This window comes from Lissotriton helveticus, chromosome 4_1 (genome assembly GCF_964261635.1).
Source record: "Lissotriton helveticus chromosome 4_1, aLisHel1.1, whole genome shotgun sequence".
Classification (NCBI taxonomy): Eukaryota; Metazoa; Chordata; class Amphibia; order Caudata; family Salamandridae; genus Lissotriton; species Lissotriton helveticus.
The window spans coordinates 2,100,070,952-2,100,092,890 of NC_136063.1; the positions used below are offsets into that span (position 1 = coordinate 2,100,070,952).

General features: G+C 45.7%; 1 protein-coding gene and 1 long non-coding RNA gene across 5 annotated transcripts in view; one reads left to right on the top strand and one right to left on the bottom strand.

Moving 5' to 3' along the window:
• SMARCA1 (SNF2 related chromatin remodeling ATPase 1) overlaps positions 1-21,939 on the bottom strand; it is a 2,556,005-nt gene that overhangs the window by 2,351,942 nt on the left and 182,124 nt on the right. The gene's annotated exons all lie outside the window — the stretch shown is intronic.
• The window catches only part of LOC144829532 (uncharacterized), a 184,603-nt gene that overhangs the window by 90,397 nt on the left and 72,267 nt on the right, over positions 1-21,939 (top strand). For all 3 annotated transcript variants that reach the window (XR_013610697.1, XR_013610695.1, XR_013610696.1), the window contains exon 2: positions 17,530-17,587. This is a non-coding gene — a long non-coding RNA (uncharacterized LOC144829532). The remainder of the gene's footprint in view (positions 1-17,529; positions 17,588-21,939) is intronic.

Genomic DNA, 21,939 nt, shown 5'->3' on the forward strand with positions numbered 1-21,939 from the left:
TATTAAAAAATACATATTTATTAATGTATGTTTAACCTTAATCTAGTACGCAGTACCGTCAAACACACACACACAAACACATATATATATATGTATATATATTCCACAATTCAGACGCTCCTCCTGGGGGCTCCGCCCCTAGTTCGGTGGCGCGATGGCAGCTGGTAGAGCAGAGCCGGCGTTTCAATTGTAGACCCAAATTCAATAATACGCGGTCTCAGAGTCCAGTGTCAGGGTAGTTTATTCAAGTTAATTCAAAGTATATCGCTGATATTGTTGAGACCACTCCCTAGGTCAGAGTATGTAATCTGTAAATAGTACCGGACTGTTTATGGGTGCTTATATTTATTTTAACCAGCAAGGCAATTGCAACCCATCTATATAGGCTTTTAACAAATCATGCCACATAGACTCTAGCAGCACGATTATCTGTGCTATACAGACATGTCTCACTTTGACTTTTACTGTTTCTTTTCTCTGTTTATACTTGATTCTATATTATGAACACGATAATGTAGAATTGCTTGGTACCAGTATGCAACAGTGCTATACGTGTAACATTTTAGAATATACTGTACCACTTTACACTAGGTACTTTAAGATGGCTGCCACTGTTTCTATGCTAGTGAACAGTAATATAATGTACTCTTTCTATTTACACATTGATATATATGGAGTGTTGGCATGTGACACAATTTTTAAGTTCATCAATTGCAATGTTATACATAGGAACAAGATTTTAAAGTCAAATTATAAAATAAACAAATTTATAGATCGACAGTACACAATATTCTCTGCATTAGTTGGTCCATAATACATAATAGCGGAACAGAGAGGGAGATATCATGAATATCAAAGAACTTTTTAGGACTAATATAAATACTTGCTAGTGATAAAAAAAGACAACATAGTTTCATTGTGGTCTTACATTTTCAGACTACAAGAGACCAATTACAAGAGTTTAGGGTGAAACAAATACAGACAATATATGTCTCACTATTCATTCAGTGATTGTGCTATATCTAGGTTTGGTGTAGATCGTACATGTTGTATTGTTCTTACTCTGTGTACCTATGTCTAGTAGCCCAGGACAGGGGTTTGAGTATTATTACAATAGGAATACATGTAATTCCCTGTCGATGTTCAAATCCTTTTCTACTGCCCGTAATTTCAGGATCCATTGGGTTTCCAATCTCCTAAGAGCTAGTACCCTGTCCCTCCTCTAGAATTATTTTGTGCCTGTGTTATTCCATGAAACCGAATGTTGGTCATGGTCATGCAAGGATGAGCTGAGTTGTTGTTATGAATAGCTCTGAAGTGTTCCTGTATTTTTTCTTTCAAGGGTCTGAGAGTACTGCTTATATAAATGAGTCCACAATGACATCCTATACAATATACTACACACCTAGTGTTTCAGTTGATAAATTGTTGTATACAGTGTTTGACAGGTGTATTGTATTGATATTGTGTCAGTTTGTTAGAGACAAAAGGGCAGACACTACATTGTGTACATCTATAAAAGCCTTGTGGTCTGTTCGGTAACCAGGAAAGGTTTTGCTTCTGTGGCACTAAGTGGCTAGGACAGAGTATGTTCTTCAGAGTTGTACCCCTGCTATTTACAATCTTAGGTTTGTTTGGAACTGTTTTGCCACTGATTTGTCCAATTTCAACAAACGCTAGTGTTTGAGTAAAATCTTGTAGATATTGGGCACTATATTTAGTGATGAATGTCGGCTCCCTATCCTTTGTTTTTTAGGTCGAGACTGGCGTAGGCTGCGCGCATGCGCAGTCTCGCCAGCGAGACTTAATGTCCCAGAGTAGCGAGGGTAAACCCCGCCCCTCTTCTCCATTGGCTGGCCTCCTAAACGGTGGCCAGCCGTTGGAGAAGAGGTCTCTGTGACGTTCTCTTTTCGCTGTAAGCCCCGTCCTTTTGGGATTGAGGGGCGTGTTTTTTTTTCGTTTCTTTCTCTCCTCTCCTCCAGCCAATGGAGAAGAGGGAAGAAAGAAAAACACGCCCCCCAGTCTGAAAAGGATGGGGCTTACAGACTCCTGCTGCCCGTTTAAAGAGCCTACCTTTCATCACAAAAGAAGCAGCAAGCCTTACGCGAGGTGCCTGGCTCCAGCCCTGCCGCAAGCCTCACGTGAGGTGCCTGGCTCCAGCCCCGCCTATGCCCCTCAACTTTCTGAGGCTGGCACCGGCTGTGGGCGACTGATTCTGGGTTGGAAAGGAAGGGGAGGGAAAGGGGTGTGGGATGGGGTTCAGTGCGGCGGAGGAAGGCACAGGCGCACACGTGGGGGGCGGCATGAGGTGGGGGACCCGAGGGGGGCCCTGGCGGCTCCCCCTCGGTAAGTTTGATCGCAGCGCTGTGTGAAGTTGAGAGGCGGCATGCGAGGGGTCACTTAGGGGGGGGCGTAGTACAGGGGGGCAGGGGTTGGCACCGTACCTGTGGAGCGCCGGGGCACCTGCTGCTTCCTCCGCGGCATCCTGGAGAGTTTCCTCAGCACCTCTTCAATCCCTGGTCTTTTCATGCAGGAAGGCGGGGGGGGCGTTAGAAATACAAGAAAGAGGGTACATGGAATCTCCCGAGCTCAGCGGGTGGGGTCCTGGACGTGCGGTGCCCCCAGGGGCTGGGGGGCTCAGTGGCGGGCCGCCGCTGCGCCTCCGGGGCTTTGCTGGGCATGGGCGGGCGCCTCTCATCGTAAGTTCCCGCTGCTGCTGCTGCCCCCTCCGAATGCCAAATGCCGCTGGCAGGGGAACAGAGGCTAACTGTGTCTGTGACAGTCCGGATCCATGCCCCTTCTCTTCAAACCCCCTGTGCTCCTCTTCCTCCCCCTTGATCCCTCACCCCTGACTGCTGACGAGGTGCTTCACTCACAACGTCTCTCCCGGAGATCAAAAGAGTCCTCCAAATGCTGCAACTTTCCACCTCAGTGTTACACACACTGTTGTGTATGCCAGCATAGAGAATTAAGTGCCAATGCTGAATATCTGCAAACAAGGGCACAAATTAAGCACTGTAGGTCATCCCCTTAAACTATGAAGTGTCTCAGAAGCAGTGAAGGCAGCTAGGCAGGCAGGCGTATGCTGTGCGGGCTCTCTGTGGGATTTGGAGAGCGGTAACTGCTGCTTAGGAGGCAGATCTCGGGTGAACATGGATGACAGCAATCAGGGCTGAACGTTTAGCAAAATGATAATTATATAGTGCATTGTGCTTTATATATCTACTGCGTAGCCAACGCCCACCCTTGAAATTAGGACTCGAGAAATATGCACATACACAATATACACAGACACACAGCCTCATAGATTCACACACATACATTCCCAAAACACAGACATGCCTATGCAGGTACATACGGCTGCACAAAACACACAGATAAACACACAAACAACTCTGATGCACGCATAGATATTTCGATATGCGCAAAAGCCCACGCACGCATTTATACAAAAACACGCACGTGCATGCACACACTCTCCAAAACACAAAGACTCAACAGACAGTCACAGATACACACGTGCGTGTCCCCTCCCTCGCCCCATACACATATATATTACCAGGTCAATGCTTTCACCATCGATTAGTTACAAAGTGTTGCTTCAGCGAGAGAGGGGACCAATGGGCGTGAGGATGACAAAATGAGTCGAGGTCTGGGTAAATGACCAGCAGTCTGCTTGTTCGTCGCAATGGACACCAAGCAGATCCCCCAGATACTGCAGCAGATCTTCACGTCCACGTTGTTGTAAAATGCATGAGAAGCTGCTGCCGGTGCTTCGTCGACAAACCTGTGACACCTGTCGCGAGGGTAAACTCGGTGTGGCTGACTTAAACTAGGCATCCCGTGTTAGGTGTAAGTACTCACCCAGTCCTTTTTTTGTGTTTTTTTTTTTTTACATTCTGTAAAACCTATAGGCGTTATTCGGGAATGCACAACTGGTAAAAAAAACGGCAGGCCCATGCAGCCTGCACTTAAGGACACGCACTTGGATTAGCGTGTCCCCGAAGGACATGCTGCTCGCCCACGGCGTGTCTGAGAGCTGCCTGTCTCTGAAGAGCCCGCTCCCGCTTTAAGCTTGTCTCAGGAGAGCACTCCGAAGCCGCGACTCCTCACAGGTGCGAGGTGAGGAACCGACGGACACCCCCTCCCGAGAGGTGTCACTGCGCCTGCCCCGGGGGTGTCTCACTGCCCTTGGCACGTCTCCGCGCAGGAGCCCCGATCGGGGCTGCCATCTGCCGCCGGACAGTTGGCGCACTCTCGTGCCCAAGGTCCGTTGCCTTCTGCCCTCTCCTAGTGGTGCTGTCTACTGTGGATGTCGAAAGAACCGCTGGATTGTGTGAGGAAAATGGGGAAGGGTGTCCAGAGAGTGCGAGGTAAGTCGGGGCTCGGCGGGAACGCTCTTAATTTGTAAAGTTTTCTGCCGAATACCGGGCTCACTGAATACCAAAGCAGTTGGTCTTGATTCCTACTCGTGCCCTTTTCTTCCATCGAATTCCTCTTCATGTCTATCTCTCTCCAGCATGTTATTTTTTTTCATTCGTTTTCTCTTTTTCTCCATCTTTCTGAGCAGCATGTGAGAGCCCTGGCTGTGCCAAGCTGTAGGTGTGTCTGTGTCTGTGTGTGTGTACAACCATGAGTCTGTGTGTGTGCAAAATGTAGGTGTGTCAGTGTGTGTGGAGTTGTGGGTGCTTGCATGAGCATGCTGGTGTGCAAGTCTGGGTGTGTGCACGAGTGTCAGCGTATGATTAAGTGGCGTGAGTGAGTGTCGCCTGTGTTCAACTTGTGAGTGTGTCTGTAAGTTGTGTGTTGGCGTGCGTGTAAGCATGAGTCAGTGTGTGCAAAAGTTATGGTGTGTGTGTGTCCGCGAATGTGCAAGTTGTGTGTGCATGGAAGTATGAGTGTTTTCATGTGTGTCAGTGTGTGTGCAAGTTATGGTGTGTGTATGTCAGCATGTTGTGTGTGGGAGAGTGTCAGTGTGTGTGCAAGTTGTGTGTGAGTGTCAGTGTGTGTGTAAGCACGAGTCGGCATGTGTGGAAGGTGTGGTGTGTGTGTGCCAGCCTGCTGCAACCTATTGCATTGCAAATGCAATAGCTCTCGCATTTGCGAGAGATTAAGCTATTGGCATTGTAAATGACAATGCCATTAATTTATCTGTTTTCAAAACCAACACATAAATAAAAAGTTTGTAATTTACAATGCCAATAGATCTAACTTTTGCAAAGGGGAGACCGTTGAATTGTAAATGCTTGTTTATGAATGCTACTCTTGTTTTTCAGTAGTTGCCTTTGTGGCGTTGCCAGTATTTTATTTTTAGATTGTTTAGAACTTTCCGTGAAGAGCCGCTATGGATAAAGCGTTCTTCCAATTTCTGAAGTTCTGTGCAAAAGACAGAGTTCTCATAGCAATTTCTCCTGATCCATGTCATCTCACCCAGTGGAATTTCTTTAATCTGAGAGAGTGGATGAGCACTAGTTGCGTGTAAGATCAAGTTACATGCTGTAGTCTTTCTGAAAAGTCTAGACATGATCTTGTTTTCTTTGAAATAAATCAGCACATCCAGGAAGTCTATTTCTTGTTTGTGTGTCTTGTGGGCCAATAAATGATGTGTTTAGTTACTTCTGGTGGGCCAGCCATCCATAGATGTTTTTGCTCAATATTGCCCATGTAAAGGTTGGCATATGACAGTGATAATTTCGAACTCATAGCAACACCTATTGCTTGTCTATACCAATTCCCCTGGTGAAAAAAGACATTATTTTCTAGGGAAAGACATGTTAAGTCTAAAAGCATCTCTGTATGTTCAAACAATGTAGCGTCTCTTGAAGACAACGCAGCTGCCATCTTTTTTCTGACTTTTGTGTTATCTTTTTACTCAGAAATTTCAGTTCTGTTTAACAAGTGTCCTTCGTTCGGGAAGAAAATGTCTAAATCCGCCCCACACTCTGTCTGTATTGTGTTTGCCATCCTCACACCAACCAGACAAGTGTTATTACTGCCAGTAACTTTCCAGGAGGACTCTTGGGACATGGAAAGGATCAAACTGCATGCCATGCAGGAGAGAGGAAAAGGATCAGCAAGTGGCCTGGAAGGTAGCAAGTCTAGACTTGTATCAGTGTTGAGAACACACCAACCGACGTCAACTGTTCAACGCCGATGGACCAGGATGGAGTCTCCACCGATAGTGGAATACAGACGTTCAACGTGAAGGGCCTCCCCTCTGCACACACATGGACGGTCACTGTCAAGACTCCTCCAACAGCGGGTCTCGGCCACTCAGCGTCGAGAGCCTCACTTCCTATTAGGCTCGGATGCTCGACGTCAAAGTCCAGAAGTTCTCTGCCTTTTTGCAACTGGAGGAGAGTGGGAGGACAATGGCCTTAACATCGATCTCCTAGATGCTGATCATCTTCGCCTTGACATCGACGATGGTAACAATTTACATTTAACAATGAACGTTCAAGTCTAGATGGAGGTGAGGCTCTTTACGCTGAGTGTCTAGGGCTCGCCGTCGGAGCAGACTTTGACTCTTGCACCAGATGCAAGAGTGTGTCCTTTGGAGGAGAGGTTATCCTCAATCAAGTACAAATGTTGCACTCTCCTCCGCATACTTCATCCCATGGTCAGACAAGTATCCTCTCTACTGGGCTCCATGGCTTCCTGCATCTTCATCAATCCGAATGCCAGGCTCCAAATGAGACCTCTTCAGCAGGCATTAGAGGATCAGTGGTCTTAAATCTCCAACTGCTGGAAGGACACTATAATTCTTCCTCAGATAGCAAAAGACTCCCTGAAATGGTGGATGCAAAGTCATCATTTGTTGAAAGGGGTCCCCTTCCATCAGGAACTTATCAACCAGAAACTCTAAACAGACGAGTTCCTCCAGGGATGGGGAGCCACATGGGTCCTCTCCTGTTCAGGGGAAGTGGTCAGAAGGGATACCACATCAATATGTTGGAACTAAGAGCTGTAGATCTGGCGCGCAAGAAAATCTTCACTTCCATCATGACACGCTCCCTGTGAGTTCAGACGGACAATACCACAACCATGTACTACCTGAACAAACAGGGAGGAAGCAGGTCAAGCCCTCTGTCACAGGAGGCCCAAGCTATTTGGAAATGGCTACTGGCGAGGAAGTTGACCATATCTGCGAGCCACCTCCCAGGTGCTCCCAATATGCAGAGGACCTAAGCCACAACTTTGTCGAAGCGCACAAGTGCTAAAGGACAGTCAACACAGGATATTTTTCAATAATGGGGTTCTCCAGATATCGATCTCTTTGCGGATGCAGCAAACGCAAAAATACACACCTTCGCATCCAGGTATCCCCAACTAGGCTCCCGAGGAAATGTGCTTTTGATATCTTTGCTGCCAATCTTTTCAAAAATACTGGAGAGACATATAAATTCTCAGCTCTCCAAACTGGTTGAAAACACTGGTTTTCTCCATTCTTCTCAGTCGGGCTTTCGGCCTAGGCACTCAACTGAGACAGCCCTCCTGGGGGTGACAGAGAGTCTTAGGCACGGTGTCGATCAGGGAAACACCATGGCGCTCATCCTGCTGGATTTGAGCGCAGCCTTCGACACCGTGTCACATTCCATCCTTACTGACTCTCTGAAATCTCTAGGTGTGGAAGGCCAGGCCTTGGCCTGGCTGGTGTCTTTCCTTAGCGATCGAAGCTTCCAAGTGTTTTCTTCTAAAGCAGCCTCCGCCATCTGTCCATCCACCCACGGCGTCCCCCAGGGCTCAATTCTTAGCCCTTTATTATTTAACATTTACGTTAAACCCTTGGCAACCATAGTCGAACAAGCTGGGTTAACCCTGTTTTCCTACGCAGATGACACCCAGATCGTCTTCTCCTTATCAGGGAGAGACGTAAACAACATCTCCGCACTCAGGTCGGGCCTCACTCTTGTGGCCGATTGGATGCGGAGAAATTGTCTCAAACTGAATGGGGAGAAGACCGAGGTGGTCATTCTGGGACAGAACAAACATCTATGGGGTCCCCGCCACTGGCCCATCGAACTGGGAAATGCGCCTACACCTTCTACTGCAGTTTGTAACCTGGGTGTCATTATTGACGACAGGCTAACTATGAGACAACAGGCTACTAAGGTTTCAGCCATCTGCTTTTCAACCTTGCGGTGGCTTCACAAGATTTTGTGGATGCTCCCCCTTTCCTCTCGCAGAACTGTGGTCCAGGCACTTGTAACATCACGCCTGGACTATGGCAACATTCTTTACTTGGGTGCAGATAAAGCCACTATACACGTGCTGCAGGTGGTGCAAAATGCGGCCGCGCGCCTGCTAAAGAACGTCCCCAGACGCTCCTCAGCCACTGCCGCCTTGCGCGACCTCCATTGGCTGAGCATCCCAGAACGTGTTAAATTCAAGGCACTCTGCTACATGTTCAAGGCTAAGCAGGGTAGCGCCCCAGTATATGTTCAGGGGCTGGTAAAGCCCTACAGACCCCTGCGCTCACTAAGGTCATCGGACACTGGCAATTTCACAGTACCAAGATGGAAGCTGACAAAAATGGAAGGCCGCTCCTTTTCCACTCTGGGTCCTAAATACTGGAACTCCCTCCCATTGGCATTAAAATCTGAGACCAACCTATTCCGCTTTCGTAAGGCTCTGAAGACCCTGCTCTTTACTAAGCGTGACCAATAGTCGGCTGAGGCCTCAAGTCAAGGTGACACTCCCTCTTTCTTCTACAGTCTATCCCTGGCGCCGGGAAACCCATTGTGGGTAGCTGTGCGCGATACAAGCTTAAATAAATAAAAATAAATTGGTAAGAGACATTACTCAACGCTTTTCCACCAGTTCCGCTCATACCTCTGGTGGTAAACAAATTCTACAGATCCAGGACTAAGATGATCCTGATCGCACCACAGTGGCCTCACCAGTGGTGGTGTCCAGACCTTCTTTACCTCTCCGAGACACCACACATTAGGTTACTGTGCTGTCCTCGCCTCCAATCCGAGTTTGGAGGGATGGTGTTCCACTCGAACCTTCCGTCGCTGAGCTGAACGGCATGGCTCCCGAGTTCCTCCAATATGGACATCTAGGTCGTATGAATATTCTGAAAGAAGCAAGGAGACCATCTTCGCACAGTGAGCGAGATCCAGGCGCTATGTTCTAATGAACCTTATCTCATCTTCCACGCTAACAGAGTGGTCCCGAGAACCCACTCTAGTTTTCTGCTTCATATTTTCATATTTTTCTCCGAATCCTACCACCCCTCCTGAGACAGCATTACATTCTCTTGACCTCAAAAGGGTTCTAAATTTCTACCTGGATAAAACCAAAAGCATAAGAAAGTCAGATTGTCTACTTGTAAATTATGGTCCAATGTGCACTGGTCTTCCTTCCTCTGCGCAATCCATCTCTACATGGATAGTGACCTGTATTACCTTCTCTTACCAGTTAGCTAACAAGCAGCTGGCATAGCTAGGGGGGGGTTGTCCGTGCCAGGCGGCACAATTTTAGGGGTGGCGACATTTACACGGTGTGCTTGCTCTTCATATGGGGGCCGCGCAGCACTGGTGGCGGCCTTTCTAATTTATTTCGGGACACTCAAATTCTATAATAAAATTAATTGTAAAGGCCGCCGCAATTGCTGCGTGGCCCCCGTGTGAAGAACAAGCGCACCTTGTAAATGAAGCCTACAGTGCAGCTTGCGCGTCTTTACCCCATTTGTGGTTGTCCGTGGAGCGGATCCCGTACCAGGGCCGTCATTGCTAGCGCGCCAAAGCGCTACCAATGACGGCCCTGGGCATTATGTTTGGCCAATCCTCGCGCGAGTCACGCGCTCCACCACCACGCACGCGCTCACCTCTCGTGAGCAGCCGCCAGCATGTCTATCACTGAATGCAGGCCGGACCCGGGCGGCAAACTCAAATTGCCGGGGCCCACATTAACTCACGGCCTGAACCTGCCTGCAGCCAGCCTTGCTTGCACCTCTGCAGAGTGCAGGCCGGAGTCGATGGATGTCTTCAATTATATAGAACGCTGAATTTAAGTGCAAGGCCAGAATGGTTGAGTGGGTTAACCTGCTGCCTCTGAATTTGCGTGGCTCCGCAAATGAATTCAAAGATGGTGCTTGCAGCGTGGCGCCTGCTGCATGCCGCTCTGCGTTTTCCTTAAAACCCCTCAATTTAATAATGCCAGACCCTAGGGAGTCTAAGAGAAATCAAGTGAGTGACCCGGGTTGCAGCAGCCACCAGGACATAGTCTAGTCTGTGTGTCACTAGATGGCCCAGCCCGCCCAGGGACTCACTTGCCTGCCAGACTGGAGGGTGACTGTTAAATGAGACGGCTGGCAAACCCGAATTACAACAGCATGCAGTAGCGGCCTAATTGAGCCTGCAGCCACTGCCTTGAGAGAGTGTGTCATCAAGCAGTTCGTGGAGCGCCACCGCCTCACTCTTCAGGACTCTGCGACCACTGCCCAAGTAAGGGCCACCAGCCTCTCTGATTTGCACAATAAATGGCAGCGCGCGCTGCGCAGTCAGGCAGCGAGATCATTGTGAGGTGATTATGTTTGAACCCTTTCTCAGTCAGTGAACAATGATATCTGGCGCCCTTTTGTCTTTTTCACGTACAACATTTTCAATATCCTATGGCCAAAATAGAAATGCTTTTTGAACTTTTAATAATGGTCATTAGGATACTGATGATATCATTTGAATTGACCTTTGTACATTAGAAGCGCATAACCACGGTCCACGACGACACAACACACACACACATGTTCAATCAGCTTTAAGCCTCACGCCTTATAGGCATCTAGATTTAGGCAAAAAAAAATTTGTATGGGCAAGATAGCTCGGTGGGTTAAAGCCTGTGCGTGCATGCCTGTGTTAGTACTAAGGTGACACTGCAGGATATTTTCAGTTTCGAATATCCTGCTGGCTTAGGCACCCAGTTGCTATTTTCAAATGTGTGCTCTATTTCTTGCAGTACACCAGGCAAAATGCTAGACTGGAATACCCACAAAAGAGTCATTGTGTTGGTATAATGTTTGTCTGATGTAAAGTGCTCTGCCACCCTACATTGATATGAGCAGCACTAGAAAACAAATGAACAATATGTGAGAGAGGGGCTGAAAGATGTTAGAGTGCTTTACAAATAAAGATGTAAGGCATATAAATGAAACCACACAATGGCGTTGGGCCATATATGATAGACAAAGAGCTTAAAAATAGAAATTACAGAGTCACAAATATTGAGTAACAGCAAAGCCAGAGGTCATTTACAGCAGTTTTAAGATCTTCTTAGAGTTTCTTCTTGTTCATATGGGTGCAATTTCCTATATTTATATGTTTCAGTCGTCTTCATTACTTGATTTTGCCCACGCAAAGTGTCAGTCATAGTCATTGAAATGTCACTCATATTTACATTGAAATTATGAAAATTCATACATAAGCAATCTGAAACCTTGGCAGCTATGGAAGGTGTTCAGGGTCTCGTCAGCAGGCACCTGACGTGTATACTTCATGATGGTAAGACACTTTTTTCATAAATTGATACTGTGACTTATATACTGAGAGGTGCTAACCTCGAGCTTTGGGAGGGAAAGGTTTGTGTTTTTCCGGAATAGATGTCCCATACAGTGACTGTTTCCTAAAATAATTTAAAGCACAATCTGTTTTATGTTTTATTAGCTCTTCTGCTTTTGTATTCACTGTCCTGCAGCACTGAAAATCGCAACATACATTAGTGTTGTTGATCAACATAATCCAGAAAATTATTCTTGTGAAATACATGCTCAGAAAGCGATTTAAAACAGTGCACGCTGTGTTTGGTCAGCTAAGGCAACTGATGCATCCCAGCATCAGTCCACAGACATTAGGTACCTGAACTCACTGTCTCTCCAATGCAGCTCTTTTATTCTCTCTCTCTGTTTGGCTGAAAGCGCTTACCTGTTTATGTGCTAAGTACATTTATATATAGCTTTCTTTGTGCTCATGACATCTCTTCAACGTTACAAATGGGGAATGTCATTTTCTGAACGGCCATTAGTCTAGACACTTTCCACATTATTACCATTAATCTTTCTGACTTTAATAGTTGTTCCAGGCTTTTGTGTTTAACATTAATGGGACATACGTCATCAGCTGGGAAACTGATAAAGTGCTCCTCCTGCCAAAACATATGGTGGATTAATAAAAAAAAATGAAACTGCACACCTATTTTGTTGCCTATGTCAAACATTAACCCGTCCTCTTTTGGTGTGTCAGCATCTGCCATGTTTGGATTTTCTTATAACGGGATATACCATTTTACACACAGCACTGCCCTGGCTGGCTGTAACTTATGTGTGCCCCTTGCAGAGTGTCTGAGGCGAGTGTCTGAAGCCACTGTCCAGTCAGGTTACATGGGCACCAGGGTAGTTCCCTTTCATTTCTGGTGCTTTGCGGCTGTTAGAGTTTCTCTTTGCTCAAATGGGAGTAATTTCTGATATTTATATGTTTCCCTTGTCTTCATTGCTTGATTTTGCTCGGGAGAAAGTGTCACTCATAGTCATTGAAATGTAACTCATAATTGCACTAAAATTATGAAAATGTCACAAATAGCAATCTGAAACCTGGGCAGTTATGAGTCGAGTCTGGGGCAGTAGCAGTGCTGGGCGATAGGCTGCAGCAGAATCAACCCCTACAGTAGAGACCCTGTCACCACTGTGGAGTACTGGAGCCTGAGGAAGGTAAGAGCTAAACGGTTGTCACAAGCGGAGGGAAGGATCTTTGGTGAGTGGCAGGGCAGTGGTCCTTTAAAAAGAAGTGGGGGGGACTAACCAAGTTAGGCAGTCAGCAAATGACATCATGACACGTGCCATCCATAGCTGCCAAGGTTTCAGATTGCTATGTGTGACATGTTCATAATTTCAGTGTGGTTATGAGTGAAATTTGACACTTTTTTGCAAGCAAAAATCAAGCAATAAAGATGAGGAAACATAAATATCAGAAATTAGACCCATATGAGCAACGAGAAACTCTCAGAAGATCTAAAACTGCTGCAAATGCCTGCTGCAGCTGACTATAATTAAAAGGACAGCTATGGACATCTAGAAAGCAGGTCACATGGCTCCACTAAGAATGAACACCAAAAAGAGCAAGGACCTGCGGTTAGGCTGTAGATCCACTGGAGCGAAGCTGTGCCTCTGACAATACAAGACAACAGTTTAGTAGAGAACACAGATCTTTACTGGACCCCACCAATGTAGAAGGGGTATTGCTGGGTGCACATGAGGCATACAGAGTGGTAGTGGCTTGAGCATCACCAGAGCCTGCCCTGATGACCTGGCATACACATCTCTAGATCTCTAGTGTCGCACAGCGACTGACAAGTTCCACACCAAGTGTAAATACACCAGACGATACTTCAAACAAAGATTGACATTTTGTTTTCTGCCCCTGGCACAGAAGCAGCTTGGTCTACAGTCAGGTATTACGTCCATCCTGCATTGCTGTTTAAAGCCTACAGCACAGCAAGTGTCGAAAGACCCCTAAATCCAACACCCTACGTTCAGATCCAGGTGAGTGCAAAAGTAGTCTGTCTCGAGTGACAGTCATGACGCACGCTGATGAGAGCACCGGTCTGTGAACATGTGGCATTGCGGCTGTTTGGAGAGAGCGCAAATAATAAACCAGGAGAGAAGAATCACTAAACTCCATGCTGCTCTCTCTGTCCCACATGGGACCTGGGCCCAGACTATAACAGGGTGTGAGAGCCCCTAATACAAATCTCAATTGCCTCAGGCCTATACCATAAATTCATTAGAGTCAGCTGACTTAAGGACTCCGGCCGCCATAGTGAGCATGTGTGTAATAGCATGATTGCTGGGCAAGCCTTGGTAGAGCCTGAGCGACACACATAGGTCAGAGTCAGGCAGGATGACAAATATTTTTTAAAGTATTAAAAAAATCACACCAGTATAATTAAGCGAGTGGTCCCGGGGTGCTGTGCGCAGCCCTCTACAACTGCGAGTTCAGATAGTTAACACTTATTTGCACTAGTTAATAGACCATGTAAAACTAGCATTCAAATGATACATGTGAGAAATATTTGTGCCCGAAATTTGACATTGAGGTCAGATTCAAAATTCGAGTCTGAGACTTAAGCTCACACAATCACAGGGCTGCGGATGCCAGGAGCGGCAACCTGAGGGATAGCCCCGGGTGCCACAAGCTTTAGCTACGCCTTTGCTCCCTGGTAGACCAAAGGCTCATTCCACCAGAGGGAACGCCTCCACTACGGCCCTTCTCGGAAACGTACCCATTACAGAAATGTGCAAAACTGCTACATGACGATCGGTACACACCTTTGCTTGCGACTATTGTCTAGATTCTGATACTCAGGCGGATGCTGAATTTGGGCAAGCCTCTGTAAGGAATCTGTTCGGTAAATTACCTTTAGGGTGTACTAGCTATACTGGTATTCGTCTGCAGGAGTCTGGGGATGGGCTTGCTATTCTACTCAGTGCTTATGACTATTAATGAGTATCCCCTGGAAGAGGATAAGTTACTTACCTGATATCCTAGTTATGTTCCAGAGGTATACTCTTCAAAGTCATAAGCAACCCACCCACCTCGCCGGACGAATACCATCGATATTATCACTCTGTCTCCTTACTATCACTACACAGTGTAATACGCCATAAGAAAGACCTGACCTAACTGTCACTTGTGGGGCATGATGGGGTTGTGGAGGTCTTGGAGGTCATAAAGGCACGGGGCTAGTTTTAGTCTGTTGTGTTTTCTCTATCCGGCCTATGGGCTAACCGCCTGCTATTACCTTGCTTTTTGCCTTGAAAATAAAGGCTATGTTAAAACAATGAAGAGTGCATGTTTCTACAGCACAGAAATATTAAATAGATATGTATTGTTTTAGGTAAAAAATACAAGGCAGCTTAGCCTCTTTTGTGGTTTAGGCTGCATGTATTTGTATATATATATATATATGTATATATATGTATGTTTCACACTGTACCACGTACTAGATTTGGGTTAAACCTACATTAATGTATATGTATTTTTGGAAATGCTCTGAGGTCCCCACGCAAGGGCGGGACTATTCAGTGCTTATGACTTTGATAAGTATACCACTGGAAGAGAACAAGGATTACATTATCCTTTTGAGGAACCTGTCCTACTTGGCCATTGAATGGTAAGCTAAGACCAATGCACCATTAGCTCCACTGCACGTAATAGGTGTGCCGGTGGGCATTGGCATTGTTTTGAAGAGATTGTTGATTGGAAAGGCTCACTATCATCACGATCTGCTGTGAGAATCAGCCAGGAAGTGAAATTTTAAAGGAAATCACCCACAACTGGTTCCTGAACTTTAGACAGTTAATAAGCTGAGCATCATATATATAGTACATTAATACATAGGTGGGACCCAAACTATCCCACATTGTTCTAATTTTAAGTTTTTTTGACCAAGGATGGGAATGCTTTGAGGCGTGCTTAAAAAGCTGCTTTGATCCAGGGCTGCTGTATGTCTGACAGCGTGTCTTCCAGAGGTGAGAGGACATCACCAGAAGTCTGCTCAACTTGCTGGAGTGCTGTGGGTCTGCCTAGCACCGAGAAATATGCCTACCTGCCGAGAGAGCGGAGAACTGTGTTTGGCCCTGCAAGAGGCGAGACTGTTCTGGATGAGAAACCCAGCCCTGCTTTTGGCATGTGGGGTACTCAGAAGAGCCGAAATGTAGCAGGAGTGTACCAGTGCCAACCCAAGTCTGTGAAAGACCACCTGGCCTCCCTGCATGAATCACTTGGCGAATTGTGGGAACCCCAAGCAACAACATGCCATCAGGCATCATTGCAGTGTGACCATAGGGACCTGTTCTGCTGCTTTGATGTGCTGTGTGACAAGTGAGGCCCAGCAACACTGACGTAACGCGACAGAGGTCCCAACTGTTGAATATGAGTGACTGCTGCCAAGGTCTGCAGTGCTGTTCATTCCCAAAGGCAAGATCTGAGAGGCAGGACTGCTGCCCATGACCCTGTGTCAACTGAGGATGATGCTGCATCTCTGCTCCTAGCTTCTTCCAATAGTAGGAGTGCAGTTCGAGATGGTGGACATTAACATTTTGGTCCATTTGCCCCCCACTGAACATCGGGCAACAAGTATATCTTGGTTGTGGTGGATAATGCCACCCTATATCCAGAGGTGCTACTTATCAGTAGCACTCCTACTGATCTTTTCTACAGTTGGACTTCCTAAGGCAGTGATTTCTGACCGGGAACATACATTATCGCCTCATACTTAAGAGCCATTGGGGAGCACGCTGGAGTGGCCTACCGCTTCTGTGCAGCACACCACTCTGCTTTCCTGTAAGGCGTCACCATTCATGTGAAATCCATGAAATGAAAAACTGTGTTTTTTAAGTTGATGAAAGGGCAGAGAGTAATAGTCGTTTTGTGTTCTGTTTAGCATAAATAAGTCATCACTCATGAGAGACTGCAGAGTCCAAGTGAACCTCACTCTGGCTAGACGAGCTGTAAAACTACAAACCAACTTAGTCTTGTGTGCCTTCTCAAAAATAACTTTCCCCCTTACATCCTCTTCACCATTAGTGTAGAAAACACACACTTGGACAGTTCACTCACTGTCAACGGGAAAGGAAACTGGTGGGACCCTCGTTATTCCTGCAGCAATATTCAGATGTACTGGTTGATTGTTGATTGGAGAGATTCAGCATTATCAGGCTTCGACAAATCTACTCTTCCACTCAATATGGCGAGTCAGATTTTATTAGGGCCTACTCGCCCCTTCTGGTGAACTCAAAACAAACAGGTGTTCTGTGTACTCACAAATTGAAGGATGGAAGGATGGCTTTAAATCTTGTTCTGATTATGTCACATTTATTCTGTGTTCAGAGACTGGTCAAAAGTCAGTTTACACCTAATATTACTTTTCTTTCTTTGCCTGCAACGTTCGAGGATGTTGTAATCTGAACTGTCTGACAAATCTGCTGTACAAAAAAGGGTCAAATGAAAGGCTGTAGTATGTTATGTTTTATTCTAACACATATTTAATATGCTAAAAAGTGAAATGTACAAATATACATTTCAGTAGCTATAATAATCCTTGTTTTGTAATATTGTGTAGTGAAATAAAAGATTTTTTAGGATGAAAACAAATTAGAACACTTTACTTGGTGATGTGCAAAAAATAAATATGGTTTCTGAAACACAATTTCCACAGATTACTGTTAATACACCATATAGTTTTATAAGTAAAACTGCATGTTAGCAGGAACGTTTTTGGCCATATCAATGGAAAATCCGCTGTCTGTAAATGACAGTGCACTACCACCTCATGCTTTAGTAAAATATTTATTAAAAGTGAACTTTTAAGGATGAACTGAAAAAAAATCCTACCCCTGCCCTGACGGCAACGCTATTATTGAACTAAGAGGCAAGTCAGGGTTTCATGTTTATGCTGTATATGGGCTAGATTCTTATTATGCATGGAGCAAACGTTTAGTCTATTAAATCAAACCAAATTGTTTTTTTTGTACAGGAGGAATGCCGAACTCACATATTGGAAGGTGTTTTCATATGTGATAATGAAGAAAAAGGTGGGTCTGCAATAGAAATGTTTTTCCTAGGAAAAACAGGTAGGTCGAGTCTATTGTTCAAGTTAACTAGACTTGCAGGTCTAGTATCATTTTTATGATTTTTCAATGCCTAAATATCACTATCTGCTGTGAGAGCCATCCCCTTGTACAAAGGATGTGTCTGCACTGTGGCCCAAAAGTGAGATTTCCAGATAATGAGTATATAGGTGGGACCTAACATTGTTCCATTTCCAAGTTTTTCTTGACCAAGGATGCAAGTGCTCCGCAGAGTATTTGAAGAGCTACTTTGAACCAGAGCTGATGTTTGTCTGAAAGCCAGTTTCTCAGAGGTGAGAGAATATCACCGGAAGTCTTGCTGGAGTGCTTTGGGTCTGCCTAGTGCCTAAAAGCCTGCCTACCTATTCAGAGAGGGAAGAACAGCCCCTGGCCCTGCAAGAAGAGAGACTATCCAGAAGTAGAATCCCAGCAGTACAGCTGGCATGTGAAACACTCAGAAGGGCTGATTTGTACTTGAAGGGTACCAGTGCCACACGCTGTGAAAGACCCCCTAGCCTTATTGCATGATTCACTTGGCAAACTGTGTGAAGCATCGACAATGCACAAGTCACACCGTGCCATTCAGCATCATTGCATTGTGACCTGAGGGACCTTCTCTACTGCTGCTTTGACGTGCTATGCGACCTGTGCGAACTAACAACACTGATGTAATGGTCAAGAGGCCTCAACTTCTTAAGTTAAACAACCGCTGCCAAGACCTGCCATGCAGGTCCAAGAGGCAGGACTACTGCCCAAAACCCTGCATAAACTGTTGTGTGCTTAAAGTGCCACTGCATCTCAGCACCGAACTGCTTTCTAGTGAAAAGGTAACATAAAGCCTGAAGGCACAGACCAAGCTCAACAGCATGAGCCAGCACATTAGGGAGGTTAATGTTTGCCAGCATGAATTCTTATGCTCAATTTTAGAACAGATTGATCTATGGGTTATCAAACATGGCAGCTACTTGCACAACCTATTAGTGAGCTCACACCTGTGCCCAATTCTTGCTTGTTGGAAAATTGCTCTCTCTGAAGGGTCACCCCAAACTTGTTGCTTTCCTCCTCATTTTGTGACCTTCTTTTTGTTGGCCTTAGGACTCTGAGCACTTTACCACTGGTAATTAGTGTTAAAGTGCATGTATTTTTTCCCTAAACATGGTGACATTGTTTTTTTTTTTAAACATGATTGGCATATTCAGTTTACTGATAAATCTCTTGTAAGTGGTATAACATATACCGGGGCCCAGGCACGGCCCGTGCCAGGCATCATACTGGGGCCGTGACGTCAGGCAGGGGAGGGTCAGGGCGGGGGGTTGTAAAATGCAGAATATGGACCATTAGCGGTAAGTACCGATAAAAATAAATAAAACTAATTTCGTTGCCCACGCTGCATCACATTTGGCGATGCAGCGTGGGTAACGAAATTCGTTTTATTTATTTTTATCGGTATTTACCTCTAATGGTCCATATCCCGCATTTTACAACCCTCCACCCTGACCCTCCCCTGCCGGACGTCACCGCCCCAGTATAACGCCCGGCACTGGCCGTGCCTGCCGGGGCCTGTAATCTAAATACACCAGGGCCTGTAATCTAAATGCTACTAGTGGTCCTGCAGCACTAGCCACTGGGTGAAGTTATCCGGTCAGCACTCTGTGTGCTTGCTCTACCGCGTACATTGGTGGGAGGCCAACCTGGCCCACCAGGATCGGGAGGCAGGATTTAATTAAGCAAGTGGCGTTTGTCCCCTCTGTTCGTTCTGAGAGGCACACCACGTGGATTGTGTTGTGGCCCGCTCTACCCTTTGCATCCTTGGCCTGGTTCTCCAGGAGAGGCACGCCATCAGCCAGGCCGGCGAGTTGTGCTGTGTGGGCCTCTAACCTAGGTGCAATGTCCTGTATTCTGTAGGAGTGTTGCTGCACCATGTACTGTAGTTTCTACTGGTTTGCTAGAGGTCGAGGGCAAGGGGTCAATTTTCCACTCTAGGGGTGAAGCATGAATCGTGGATCACCATAAGTATGAGGTCCAATTTCTCAGGGCTGAAGCAAGTGGCGGTCTCCACATGTGAGGAGGCAGATGAGTTCTGGAGTGAACCCTCCAGCTCCCTGATTTCTTCTATAGCAGTGCAGCGTGACACTGTCGTGCTCGCATGTTTGGTTCGACCCATGTCAGGCTCCAGTTGGGGGAGCCTAGAGGAGGACAGTGAGCTCGAGGAACACGGAGGTGCCCCCACAGGGTCCAATCCAGCCATTGGAGTGAGGCCCACCAGGCACCCAATGACAGGGCCGGCACTCCCAGCCCCAGCCCCCTTCACACCTGGTCCGGTCAGCCACTTTACTCCAACTGTTGAATATGCCGTCTGGAAAGACAAGTAGGACACATGGCTCATTACGGCAACAGAGTCTTTTTGCCAGCTTTGCCTACCTTTGCCTGGCATCAGTGTAACCTTCTTGCCGTGTACATGACGGGGCCTGTGCAGGGGGAGCGGTGTCTCTGGCAAAGTAGTAGGGGGTGAGTTTCTAGCCCTCAGTGTTCCCGGGCCCCCAGGGGTTTATGGTGGATTAATAGGTAAATTTTTGGGAGTGCCATCCCCCAAGCCTGCCATCCAACCCAACTCCCACACACAGGACCAGCTGCACAAGTTGTGTGTGTGTGGGAGGGGTCCCTTGTGTGCCACTCACAGGGAATCTAAGGCAGCTGACCGTCCCCAGGAGGGTTTGCTCTTCAGGGACTCACTGCTTCTTGACCCTGGCACATTTGTCTCCTAAGCAGAGGCCTCTTCCCAGAACATCGCCTTCAGGACACACACCGTAAGGATAAGTTTGCAGCCAGCTCCTGTGCAGCAGCTGATGGAGCGAGATAGAAAACAAAATTTTGTTTAAACTCGTGAAGTCACATTTCCATAACATGAATAATAATATTAATGATTTGTGATATGTCGTGCTAATACAACTTAGATTAAACTTTACACATGGGGGGACTAACATGTGTGCTCATAAACGTGCATAATTGTTGCATCTTTTTGTTCGTGCAAAATAATAAAATAATTTATTGTTTTCGTTTTTTTTTGTCATTACTAACTGCTGCAAACTTAAAAGAAGCATGTGCTTGTTTTGCTTTCCCTTGTCTGTGTGATGTCATTTCTACTATTCTAGGTGCATATAAGTCTCATGGATTATTGAAGACTGGTAGATATAAACGCTGCTTTATTTGTTTGCATTGGCTAGGTAACATTTGATTAATCGGGTGGGTTAATTAATTAGTAAATCTTGGGGTGGATACAGAATCTACATTATTTCTTACATTAATACTTTTCTTGTGTTTGTTTTAATACTAGAAAGCATAAGTTGCCTGCTTTTGGGCCTAGTCTGCTCGAGCTACAAAATGCTGAATTTTACTTCTGCAAAAGTCATGAGACGCCCATTCTGAAATAAAATGTTCGTCAAAAGCTGCGTTCACAAAGCAAAAACTGACGTGCTATCATCATTCTGTCGGACATGGCCAAGGTCGAAAAAGAACATTTTGTCAGCCCTTAACTTGGCATCCGCGGAAGTCAATTGGAAGCAATGAGACATTTGTAACAAACCTAGGAAGCTCCTGGTTGCATGCAGAAAAGACAATGGTCCTTAAGAAAAGTGACCTAATGAAACTTTTGAAATGTGGGTGACATGTCACTTGTCACTCTCAGCCAATGGGACGTCGAAGATTTCTGAAAACTTTCCTTTGCGTAGTTTAGTTAGCGTAGAAAGGTATAAAAAGTCATGCCCTTAGGGATGGGCTGGCTGCTGCTTTCTGACTTTCCGATGAGGGTGAAGTGCTGTCGAACATTGCGTGGAGCACGTAAGAATCCTCAAAGAACTTTACTTTAATTTCTATCTATTTAGCTCAGTTAGGGATTTAGGTTTTAGAAATGCTAAACTTTATATATTCACTTTAATTTTGATTCACTTGCTTAAATTGTATTTTTCTCACGTTTCTTTACAATCATGCTTGCTTCAATGTTAATAAAATCCATTTATAAAACTATCAACCTATATACCATAATTTAGTAAATAAAATCTTACTTTTGACAAACAAGCTGGTCTTGGTTATTCAGGAGTGTAGGTTACTATTAGCTAGATCACGTCGCCAATGGTGGTCGTTTAAATGATTAGGTTTTATTCTAATGACAATATTCTTTCTGCAGATGTATAAAATTATATATAGTTTGTAGATAATGTGTATATAGATTTAATCTGACCACCTGATTCAGTAGGCCCAAAATATGTCAGGTTTATAAATGGGTCCATATTTAGTATAGAATTTTGTTTATAGGTTAT